This window comes from Vicia villosa, unplaced genomic scaffold (genome assembly GCF_029867415.1).
Source record: "Vicia villosa cultivar HV-30 ecotype Madison, WI unplaced genomic scaffold, Vvil1.0 ctg.000958F_1_1, whole genome shotgun sequence".
Classification (NCBI taxonomy): Eukaryota; Viridiplantae; Streptophyta; class Magnoliopsida; order Fabales; family Fabaceae; genus Vicia; species Vicia villosa.
Genome location: NW_026705430.1, coordinates 561,263 through 574,372, shown reverse-complemented (window position 1 = coordinate 574,372; position 13,110 = coordinate 561,263).

Sequence of the window (13,110 nt, the reverse complement as noted above, 5' to 3'; positions counted from 1 at the left end):
TTTTATTAATTTTACACCTTGTTTCTACTAATTTTACCCTTAATTTTGTCTAAAAATTTTGCCCTTGATTTTGTCCAAAAATTTTTTACCCTGTTTTTAATAATTTTGCCCTTAATTTTGTCTAAAAATTACTAATTTTGCCCCCGATATTGTCTAAAAATCAACTATTAGATGAGAAGTATACAACAAAAAGAGGGGTTGAGCCCGGGCGCGTGTCCGGGCTCGCTTGGCCATAGCTCCGCTCCTATATATATATATATATATATATATATATATATATATATATATATATATATATATATATATATATATATATATATATATATATATATATATATATATATATATATATATATATATATATATATATATATATATATATGGAGCATATCAAGTTAGAGCATTTTTAAATGAGAGATGAGAGGAAGAAATATTAACCATTGGATTCATCAAGAGAGAGAATGCTACTACATTAATGAGGCTACTACATTAATGCTACTACATTTTCAATCTAACCATATGATCAAGATCAAATGACACCAAGGTGTCAAACTTAGTAACATGACATCTCAGATAATATTTTACCGCATATCCGTATAACAAAATTTACCGTTAGATTGAAAGTTATTATCATTAGATTATATCTATAAAATTTTATATCAATCGAAAATCATTTGATATGTCAACCAGGTGCATAAAAATTAACACCTTACAAAACTTCATGAAAACCATTAATTTTTATCATTCTCTTTAACATATTAAATGATTTTTGATTGATTTGAAATTTTATAGGCGTGATCTATATAATAATAGCTTTCAATCAATTGCGGATTTTCTTATACGAACATAGGGTAGAGAATTATCGAAGGTATCATGTTACTAAGTTTGACACCTTGGTGATATATATATATATATATATATATATATATATATATATATATATATATATATATATATATATATATATATATATATATAAGGTCGGTGATGTATTGTTGCCAAGTGGGGTAATTGTCAAATCTAGAACATATATAGTTGAGACGTCATTGAAGGGTGCTACCATCAAGGTGAATGGAAGTATTGTCAAGAGAGAAGAATTGCTCACATTGATACAACCATTCTTTCACCCTATTCCCATCAAATCGATGTAAATCAATCTTCGTGATACGAGTGGAGTATGGGTTTGCTGGAGTGTGTTGCTCCTCTTGATGGCGGTCGTTGTGATACAACCATTCTTTCACTATTTTGCCATCAAATTGAGGGAAATAAATCTTCGCGATATGATTGGAGTAAGGGTTTGACGAAGTGTGCGGAGGGTGTTACTCCTCTCGATGGTAGTCGTCATGAGGTGAGGAATTGGCAGATGACTGAGCTAGTTGTTGTATCATCGCATGTATTTCATCCAAGCCGATAGTTATGTTGTCGAACCTCGATTGACTCTCTGATTTAGCATTTGTCAATCGTTGTTCAAGCTTAGCTAAAGATCGGTTCCTAGTTATGGTCGCGGATTCAAAGTCTCGATGATACCAATTATAACCGGATTTCGATATTCAATGAGAGGATCCGAGGATGATCTTAGGATTCAAGTAGCAATTCTAATAGAATTGGAATAGAATGTGGTACATGGATCAAAGGTACTAAATGAGAATAATAGAGATAATAATTTCTTAAATGAACATATATCCATTTCATTCGATAGAATAACATTTAAGTACAATTGTATTTCCAAGGCTTAATGGAATGCCGCTATTTTAGAGAAACCTCAGCGACATGCAGCTGTAGCGGTGAATTTGGTGAGAATAGAGTCAGGGAAAGACTTAGCTCATTTTAAACAGAGTCGTCACCGCGCTTTATTATTTTCAAAAAGGAATGGGTGAAAGAGCGAATAAAACCCACAGAAGTTTTTAAAATCAAAACTAATAAACTTATCAGAGTTCTGGCTACGAAGGGTTTGTTATACAAGGGGGAGGTTTTAAGCACCCCTCATATCCATGGTACTCCATGGGAACCTCTTTGTTTTTATGTTATTGTCTTTTGTTTATAAATAACTTTTTTTGTGAAAATCCTATGTGAAAAATTTGTTTGAAATAGAGGGTGGGGATGGGAAGAGAAGTTTTTGAAAGTGAGCTCGATAAGATATCGCATCTTAGGCCTACATATCCCTTAAGTGCAATAGGGAAGTCAGAGCTTCTGTAGTTCCTCTTTTAAAAAAGGAAAAAAGGGGGCCAAAGTGGCCAAAATATTTTTGGGTGTGAGCTTTAAAATACTCACAAATTTTTCTTTAAAAGAGGGTTAAGCTTTAAAATACTTAACAAGATTAAAAGAAGATTAGGCTTTAAAATACCTAATAAGTTTAAAAGGTTAAGCTTTAAAATACTTAACAATTTTAGAAAAGGGATTAGGCTTTAAAATACCTAATAAGTTTTAAAAGGTTAAGCTTTAAAATACTTAACAAACTTTAAAACAAATCAATGAAGGACCAAGCTTTAAAATACAAGGTCAATGGGTTAAGTTTCACCGGGGATAATTCATCTCTTAACACCAAGGTTTAAAAAAGAAGATCAATGGATCAAGAATAGTTTCACCGGGAATAATTCTATTCTTAATACCAAGGTTTCAAAACAAAATGGTTTTGGCTAAGCTTTAACAATACTAAACCATAAATAAGTGAAAAGCTTTAACAATACTTGACACAAAAATAAAAGGGATTGGAAGAGAATTTGAGTACCTTGACAATTTAGTCAATACCATTCCCATCCTTTGGATAAAACATCAAGCTTAAACAATTAACAATAAATGCCTCATGTATGTACAAGAACAAATAAGTGAGTGTTAACAAGCAAGATATGATGTATCTAAACCATTGGATTCAAAGAATGTATGAAGGATGAATTATTAATGTGATGATTAAACATGGGGTTACAAAGCAAAATAAATAAGAGATGATATTTAAATAACAATTAAGTACAAAGCATGGATTAAAATCAACAAGTATGTACAAGCACAAATAAACATGGATAAACAAAGATCAACATGTTGCAAATTTTTTGATTAGGGTTTTAAACCTAAGGTTTTTAAATTAGCGTTTTCAAATTAGGGTTTTGATTTAGGGTTTCTAATGAAATACCTAGACCTAATTGATTTTAATTGTTAAATACCAAATTCTTTAAGAGAATTGGTCTAAGGGTACATGAGAATGTCAATGACATTCTAACCTAACCCTAAACAAGTATTCACAAAAATATACTAAGTCACTTTAGAAAAATATTCAAAAGGAAACATATTTTTGTAGATTTTTCATATATTAAAAGACTTATTTTTGATTAATTTTAAAATGATGATAAAATAAATATTTTTGTGATTTTTTAACACGCCATTAAAATACTCAAAGTAAAACACACAAAAAAGAAGGGATTAAAAATAATAATTCTACTATTTTTTATGAATTTTTTAGGTTTAATGAAAAGAGTAAATAAACAAGTGATAAAAATTAATACTTTGTGGTCACCAAGGCTTGAACTCAGGACCTTACTCTTACCACATAAAACACACACCACTGGGCCAACGCGCATGTAGTGACTAAAGATTGCATTCAATTGGTTTTGTATGAAAACAAGTGAGTTTGAAAACTAAAAAAAATAGGAAAAAGGTCTGGGGCGAGGGGGATTCAAACCCCAGACCATGGGGGTCATAGGCGCTTTAAGAGGCAAGAGGAGAACCAAGTGAGCTGTAACGATGTAGTCGTTTAACACTCGCTTCTAATTTGTTTTATTTTAAACTTGTTTTTTTTAAACTGAAGAATGGCGCGAAGGCCATCTTCATCTTCTTCGTGGAGATAACAAGAACATCAACCATGGCTGATTTTCCAACTCCTTCATTTCTCATCCGTTTACAAAAATGTAAACATGGAAATTCATTGAAATTTCATCAGGAATTCAACCACGTGACTTATTAAAACTAACAATTAAAGATAAGCACGAATTCATGGAGAAAAACGAAGAACCCTAAAACTAAGATTCAAAATTAAACTATGAATTTTAACAATAAATCCCTAAAACGTTAGGGCTATTAATTAACATGTAAAAACGAGCATTTTGGTAACAAGAAGCACATAAATTGAGCTCCTTTTGTGGGAGCTCAAAGTTGAATTAAATACCTCTGAAAATGGAGGTCTGGAGAGTGATTCAGAGGACCTGGGAATGCCTCAAGGACTCAGAAAGCTTCAACAAACTACCAGGAAGCTATTGCAATGCTTAGATTTGCTTGAAAGTTCATGCAACTCAAAATTCGATTTCACCTTAAACCTGAAAAAGTTATGGTTAATGTGCTATGAAAATGGTGTTACAGATCAAGTGAGGTATGACTTGGAGAATTCTGGTGTAATTGATGCAATGAGCAATGCCCTCTATTTATAGGCAAGAATTAGGGTTTGTGGGAAGAAAAAGTTTAGAATTTTGAAGCTCCCATGTGACTTTGTACCATGTTGCTTCTTTGTGAAGAAATGAGAAAGTTATGGTTTCAATGGTGAGGTACAAGCTTTAAGCATACTTGCAAGGACTTTGATATGATCTTAGAGGCTTGCTTGTGAGATTCAAATTGCTTGTAGTGCAGAAGAGACATTGTAGTGGCTCAAGGAGAGTGGACTTTGTGCATAAAGCATCTTTATCAAAATGGAAGTGTGATCTTTATGCCATTAATGGAATGATCAATTGGATAATGGCTTAAACACTTGAATTATAGCTCAAAAGCAAGTGTAATCTTCTGATTATGGTGCTTTGAACAAGTTATATGGGCTGCAAGAAATAAATCTTTCAAATTTGAACAAGTTTGGTTCATAACTTCTTCACTTTCTTCATGTTCTTCTTCATTTTCAAGTGTTCATGGTGGCATATTGACAAAATCATATCTCTGTTAGCTGAAGATTTCGTTTGGGAAGAAATGTCCTTCGAAGGTCTGAAATTCGAAGGAGGTGGTTACTGATGACCATCTTTGAAGATAAAGAATGGCTACTGATGGCCATGCTTCGAGAATGATGTTTAAGTTGAAACAAAGATAGTGAGCACCGAAGCTAAATTCGAGAAGAATGGTCTTTGAGACTTAGACGTCTTTGCGAAATATGCAAAGTACTGAAGCTTAGCGTGTTTTCGTGGCATTCTCGATTATAATTATGTTGCCACGCGTCGAAGGAGAATTCAGGCGGGATGGTTTGAATTTCGAAACAGTTTATGTAACCGCACGAAGACAGATGGCATCCCTGGATTTTCTGTGGGCAACGTGGCGTTAGATTAGTGTAGGACCGTTAGGGTCGAAACTAGTATAAATAAGGGTTTTAATGTTAGGATTCCGGGTGTTCATTTTGTACAAATCACTCACATATTGCTCAAGTATCAAGTGTTAAGAGAAAGAGTTCGCTGAGAAATGTACGTATGACACCAACACCAACTTAAATACATGTGTATTTTCCTTTATTCAAGTATCTTTCGATATTACAGCGTTTCGTTTACTTTCTGTCATTTACATTCCTGCACTCTTTATTTTCATGTCATTTATCTTCGAAGCATTTTATTTTTTTGCACTTTAAGGTTCTTGCACTTTTACAGTTTTGTCTTATGTTTTATCTTTAACTTACCTTTCGCTGATGTTATATTTACGTGTATAACAAGGTGATTGCTAATCTTTATTTATTTGATCAAGTACTTCTTATTTCGAGACACACCAATCATAGACATAATTCGAACTATCATGAATAACAACCTATTTGACTATGTCCTAGGATCAATCTAGTCGATCCTGCGAGTAACCAAATCATATTTATTATAGTTTGGAAGACTAGCGGTTGTTTACCGGAAATCACCGTAAACAAATTGGGACGCCCAGTGGGACAGTGTCAAACAGATTGTTATTAATCGATTGTTTTATTTTGTCTAGAAAATATCAAGACCTTGTATGAACCTTAGGAACGGTAAATTAACAAACAGTGCACAACCGATTCCCAAACGAAGGTACAACAAGAAAATGGTCGTTACGACCAGTGCGGGGGGAGATCAAGATCCCCCACAAGGTTCAGGAACAGGAGCGGCAAATTCTACGCATGTTTCGACTTATACTCAAGGAGCGCAGAACATATCAGGTCCGAATGGATCGAGACCCATATTCATAGGCTATACCTGAAAACAATACAGCAACGACAGGGACTATTCCAGTTTCGGTATCGACTACCGCACCTCCATCCTCAAGTGCAAGCGAGATGCAACTTACTTCGACGAATGCTGCAAACCAATTATTCTCCCCTGGATCATCTGCGTTCGAATGGAGACCAAACAGTCAATATGGAATGCCATATCCATACATGATAGGTACACGAGGAGCGGGACCTACATACACTACAACTAACCCCGCGACATTTTCGCCAAATGTTGGTTTAGTAGGTCGAAGCGCACAAAATACTAGCTTCTCTGCCCAAATACCCAATTTTACCACAAGTAATCAAGCAGCATTCCGACAAGAGATGGACGCAAGTAATCACGATATGTTAGGAACCCTGGCCAGAGAATTATCGTCAATCTTAAATCCTTTAGCAACAAATATTGCTAGTACTAATCGGGAGAATATGAAAACTTTTCAAAAGATATCATCCCAAATGAATCGAATGGCAGAATTCATGGGTGTTCCACAACCCAAGCGGAGAAATAATCAATCCTCTTATCGAGAAGGAGACCCCATTCTAGAACGTGTCCAAAATGCAGTGCCTCTGCCTGGTGCAACCACTGCTGGCGTAATTCCTCCACAGAGAACAACAACGGGCGAAAGGAATCGGGTAATAGATCTAGAGGCTTCGAACTGAAGAACTATCCCAGCTCAACAAGAGTTTGAGGAGGAAAGGCCCAGATTAAGGGTAGTAGGTAGGGATGAACTCCCAGACGAAGTAGTTCAGAGAGTCAGGAGAGAAAACCTAGCCACAGAAAATAACTTAACTGCCATGATAGAGAGAGTTATGGCCAATAATGGCCTCAGTACTGGACTTCGACGTCCAAATTATACATCTCCCATAGCGGATTATATCATGCAAACAGAGTTGCCTAGGGGCACCAAAGTGCCAAAATTTACTAAGTTTTCAGGGGACACAAATGAATCAACGGTGGAACATATTGCCAGGTATCTGACAGAAGCCGGGGACTTAGCAGGGAATGAGGATTTAAGGATTAAATACTTCCCTAGTTCGCTGACAAAAAATGCGTTTGTTTGGTTTACTACCTTACCTCCAAATTCTATAGATGCATGGGCCCACTTGGAGAGATTATTCCATGAACAATTTTACATGGGTCAAACCAAGATAAGTTTGAAAGAATTGGCTAGCATCAAGAGGAAATTCTCGGAGTCTATTGACGATTACTTAAACAGGTTCCGTTTGTTGAAATCAAGATGCTTCACGACTGTCCCGGAGCATGAATTAGTTGAAATGGCTGCAGGTGGCCTAGATTATTCAATTCGAAAGAAACTGGATACTCAATACCTGAGAGATATGGCCCAATTGGCAGATAGTGTTCGACAAGTCGAACGGTTAAAAGCAGAAAAGGCCAGAGCAAGTAAGAGTTATAAGAAGGAAAGAGTAGCATACGTCGAAGCAGACGAAGTTGATGGAGAACCTTTCAAAGACTCATGCGACATGGAAGAGGTTGAAGTAGATCTTGCCGAGTTAAAAGAAGCGCCACCCTATGCTTGCAAATTACTCACCCCTTCTAATGGAAGAAATCCAGTAGATAATGATAAAAGTGATAGATTTCCCAAGAAAACTTATACGTTTGATGTCACTAAGTGTGACGAAATATTTGATTTACTAGTAAAAGATGGCCAAATGATAGTGCCTCCTAATTCTAAAATTCCTCCGTTAGAACAATGGAAGAAGAGAGGTTTTTGTAAATATCATGGTTTCCTAGGCCACAAAACCTCACAATGTTTTCTTTTCAAGGATCTAATCCAAAATGCTATCAAGGATGGACGTTTGAAATTCGCTGACAAAAGCAAGAACCCTATGAAGGTTGACGCCGATCCTTTGAACGTGGCTGACACTAACTTGTGTGAACCATTTGATGTCAACATGGTGGAAGTATCTGAAATTCATGCTGCTGGATCAAAGACAATTTCAGATGGAAAGCAGGCTACTGAAAGCCTAAGTTCCAATACGATCCTCAGTGCTGATGTTGAAGGATCCTTCGATGCTGAAATGACTGAAGATCCGAAATAAAAAACAAGTGAGGCCACTGAAGACCTCACGGTGAAGCTTCAGCAGATACAGATTTCTGAAGTTCCTCCGGCGGTTGTTAACATGGTCAATGCTAGACGTCCCTTATCTGAAATCGAAGAACTAGAAAAATGGTTGATGTGGGAGAAAGCAAACCTTGAGATTCCGCCAAGAGGAAACAGTTTGAAAGATTATCTTTGGAATTGTCATATAAAGAATGGAGGAAAAAGGGTGATGTGCCCAAGATGTTCAATTATGACAAATCGGAGGATCCAGGCCAATTTCGAGAGGGCTTTGCAAGAAAGATTAGAGCAACCTTGGAGAGGAGGAAACCTGCTGTTGAAAGTGTACCCAAGGTCTGAAGAAAGCTTGGTTGGTTTCTTGGTCAGGTGTCACAGCGACAATTCTGAAGTTGCACTATGCCCTAGATGTGGTGCAGTCTATGACGAACTGCTAGCAGGATCATTCGAAAGGGTGTATCTTTATATGGGTCGGGAGACCCAGGGACTGCGTCCTAACCTGTTTGGGTACGTTGATCGAACCCCATCGAGAAGGCCTGACAGCCCACACCCTAGAACTCGAAGGGTCACATTTAAGGTTCCTGCAGACATACCCAGGGATAGATGGATGCAAGCTGGTGCCAGAACCAACAAATGGCGAAGTTGGGACCAAGGAGGAAGAACCGCAATGGCATATAGAAAGCAATTCTAGACCTCCAATCGAGAGATGTACAGGTTGGAAAACTACAAAGGGAAAAATCCTATGTCTGGATCCCAATGGAGAAGGCATCAGAGGATGAAGAAAGCCCAAAGGGAGTTCAAACCAAGGGAGGCTGGAGAGACAAGTAGCAATCAAATCCCAATGCAGGGGGCAAAGACAAGCAAACCTCCGTTGGAGCGCAAGTTGTTCGATTCTGAGAACGAGAAAGAAGAGGAGAGGATGCATTCAAGCCTTTGGAAAGAAGATGATAGAATGACAAATGATTTTGACTCTGATGGAGTATCATCTATAAACCTAAACTGCAATGTTGTATCTGTACTTCCTCACGAGTTTAATCAAGAAACTGAAGTTGAAGATTGTGAGGAGGCTGACGTCGAAGAGATGGCAAAACACAGACCTGTGTGTTACTATGTGCTGAACAACGGTGCAGTTGAGGAGCAGAATGCCTTCTTCGAAAGGCCTGATGAAGGTATGCGAAACCATTTGAAGCCACTCTACATAAGGGCTAAGATTGAAAATGTTGGAATCAATAAAGTCCTGGTAGATGGAGAGGCAGCAGTGAACCTAATGCCCTAATACATGCTGAAAAGAATTGGTATGTTTGATACTGATATAAGGCCACATAACATGGTTTTGTCTAACTATGAAGGCAAAATAGGGCAAACCTTGGGAGTTGTCCAAGTAAATCTCACGGTGGGATCAGTCACAAGGCCAACTATGTTTATGGTCATACTAGCGAAAGCAAATTATAACCTCTTGCTCGGAAGGGAATGGATCCATGGAGTTGCTGCTGTCCCTTCGACAATGCATCAAAGGTTAACCATTTGGAGAGAAGATGGCATAGTAGAGAATATTGAGGGAGACCAAAGTTACTACATGGCTGAAGTTAACCAGGTTAATAAAACTAACTTTGATAGGAACTTGGCAAACATAGGGCCTTGCCATGTTGCGGAAGATATATATACCCCGAATAAGAATGCATTGTATTACTTATCTTTGCACCCAAATGGATTTCAGTGGAATAGAGAAATAATGGATGGCCCAGAAGATACCGCACCAATAGAGCATGATCCAACGATACGGCCAACAGGCTGGGATGACGAAGTTGATGATGTCTGAGTAATCATTTTTCGAAAATATTTCGGCTTACGTAGCCGAGAATAAAAGAAAGACGGCTCTCGAAGCCGAAGTGTCAAACATGTTGTTTAATGAAGGTCTAAAAAAGGAAGAAACTCCAGATTTGGGGATATATATGATCCCTCAACTGCCTGAAGATTCAATCCAAGTCGAAGAGATTTCAGGAGAAGAGATAGGTCAAAGATTGGATGCAATCTACGACGAAGAGCCTTTGGGTTTCGAGAAGGACCCAATGGGATCAAATATCAAAATGTTAGCCCAAGATCCACTCGAAGAAGTAAATCTCGGAGATGGAGATCAAAAGAGGGTAACATACGTCAGTGCGAAACTAGCGCCAACGCTGAAGTCAAAAGTGGTCGCGTTGTTGAAGGAGAACAAAGATTGCTTTGCATGGGATTACGATGAGATGCTTGGTTTAGGGCGCGATTTGGTCGAATTAAAGTTACCCATAAAGGAAGGAAAAAAGCCCATCAAGCAAACTCCTAGAAGGTTCGCACCAGAAATTCATTCGAAGATTAAAGCAGAGGTCGAAAGACTCCTACGATGTAAGTTCATCAGAACCACAAGGTATGTCGAATGGATTGCTAATATTGTACCAGTTATTAAAAAGAATGGTTCATTAAGAGTATGCATAGATTTTCGTGATCTGAATGCAGCAACTCCTAAGGATGAATATCCCATGCCTGTGGCAGAAATGTTAGTAGATTTAGCTGCAGGCTTCGAATATCTAAGTATGTTGGATGGATACTCTGGTTATAATCAGATTTTCATTGCAGAAGAAGATGTGTCTAAAACAGCTTTTCGTTGCCCAGGGGCAATAGGCACCTATGAGTGGGTTGTAATGCCTTTCGGTTTAAAGAATGCTGGGGCAACCTATCAGAGAGCAATGAATTCTATATTTCATGATTTTATAGAAACATTCATGCAAGTATACATAGATGACATCGTTGTGAAATCTGTCTCAGATTACGATCATCTCGATCATCTAAGCCAATCATTCGAGAGAATGAGAAAACATGGCTTAAAGATGAATCCCCTTAAATGTGCTTTCTTTGTGCAGGCTGGAGATTTCCTGGGCTTTGTGGTTCATAAAAAGGGAATAGAAATTAACCAGAATAAAACGAAGGCTATCATGGAAACTAAGCCTCCATCCACGAAGAAAGAACTGCAGTCCTTACTGGGGAAGATAAACTTCTTGAGAAGATTCATCTCTAATTTGAGTGGACGCACGCAAGCTTTCTCCCCTCTACTTCGTCTCAGAGAAGGAAAATTCGAATGGCGTGCTGAGCATCAAGAGGCTTTTGATAAAATCAAGCAATACTTGATCCATCCACCAATCTTGTCTCCCCCAAATGGGAAGAAGCACATGCGCCTGTATATTTCAGCTTCAGATAATACAATAGGCAGTATGTTAGCACAAGAAGATGAAAATGGCATCAAAAGAGCCATTTATTATTTAAGTATAGTACTCAATGATGCAGAGACTAGGTATAGCGCAATAGAAAAACTCTGCCTTTGTTTATATTTCTCTTGTATCAAACTCAAGTATTATATAAAGCCAGTTGATGTTTATGTTTCGTCTCATTGTGATGTTATCAAACATATGCTATCAAAGCCAATATTGCATAGTCGAATTGGCAAATGGGCTTTAGCCCTTACTGAGTACTCATTGATATTTCAACCTCTCAAGGCAATGAAAGGTCAGATTGTATCAGATTTCATTGTTGACCATGCAGTAGTTGAGAACCCTCAACAATATGTAGATTTGAAGCCTTGGAAGCTATACTTCGATGGTTCGACTCATAGAGAGGGAACTGGTGTTGGAATATTGATAATTTCTCCTGATGGAATTCCAACAAAGCTCAAGTACAAGATTGAAGGTCCTCTATGCTCCAACAACGAAGCTGAATATGAAGCACTGATTGCTGGACTTGAAGCTTTGTTAGAATTGGGGGCAACCAGAGTCGAAATTAAAGGAGACTCCGAACTAGTGATTAAGCAACTAACAAAGGAGTACAAATGCATCAAAGAAAACTTGATCATGTACTTTGTCATAGCAAATAGGCTGCTTAAAAAATTCGAATATGTGGAGTTAAATCACGTTTCGAGGACCAAGAATCAAGAAGCAAATGATTTGGCACAGTTAGCCTCAGGATATAAGGTATCGAAAGAAAAATTAGAAGAACTGATCGAAGTCAGAGGAAAAGCAATGGCTACCAAACTTTCCCCAAGTGACCTGGAGAATTCACAATTAGGCTTTGCCAGCAAAGAAGAATTCGAAGTGTTAAATATAGACTCCTTAGCAGACACAGATTGGAGGAGTCCAATTGTGAACTATCTAAAAGATCCTTCGACAGACACGGATAGAAAGGTGAAATATAGAGCCTTGTCATATTTCCTGATGGGGAACGAATTGTTCAAGAAAACTCCTGAAGGGGTCTTGTTAAAATGCTTGGGTGAAGCAGAAGCATATTTGGCTCTCTCAAATGTACACAGTGGAGCATGTGGGGCACATCAAGCAGGGCACAAAATGAAATGGCTTTTGTTTAGATATGGAATGTATTGGCCTTCTATGTTAAAAGATTGCATAGAATTCGCAAAAGGGTGTCAAGAATGTCAAGAACATGCAGGTATTCAACACGCTCCAGCAAATGAGTTAAGTCCAATAATAAAACCATGGCCTTTCAGAGGTTGGGCACTAGACTTAATTGGAGAAATTCACCCTAAATCCTCTAAGGGTCAAAGATACATACTAGTAGGAATAGACTACTTCACAAAATGGGTCGAAGCGATACCACTAGCGAATGTGGACCAAGAGGCTGTGATTGAGTTTATTCAAAAACACATCATATACAGATTTGGGATCCCAGAAAGTATAACCACAGATCAAGGATCAGTGTTCACTGGGCGGAAAATGCAAGACTTCGCCAAAGAAATGGGTTTCAAGTTGTTCACCTCTACACCTTACTATGCTCAGGCAAATGGACAAGTCGAAGCAGCAAACAAAATAA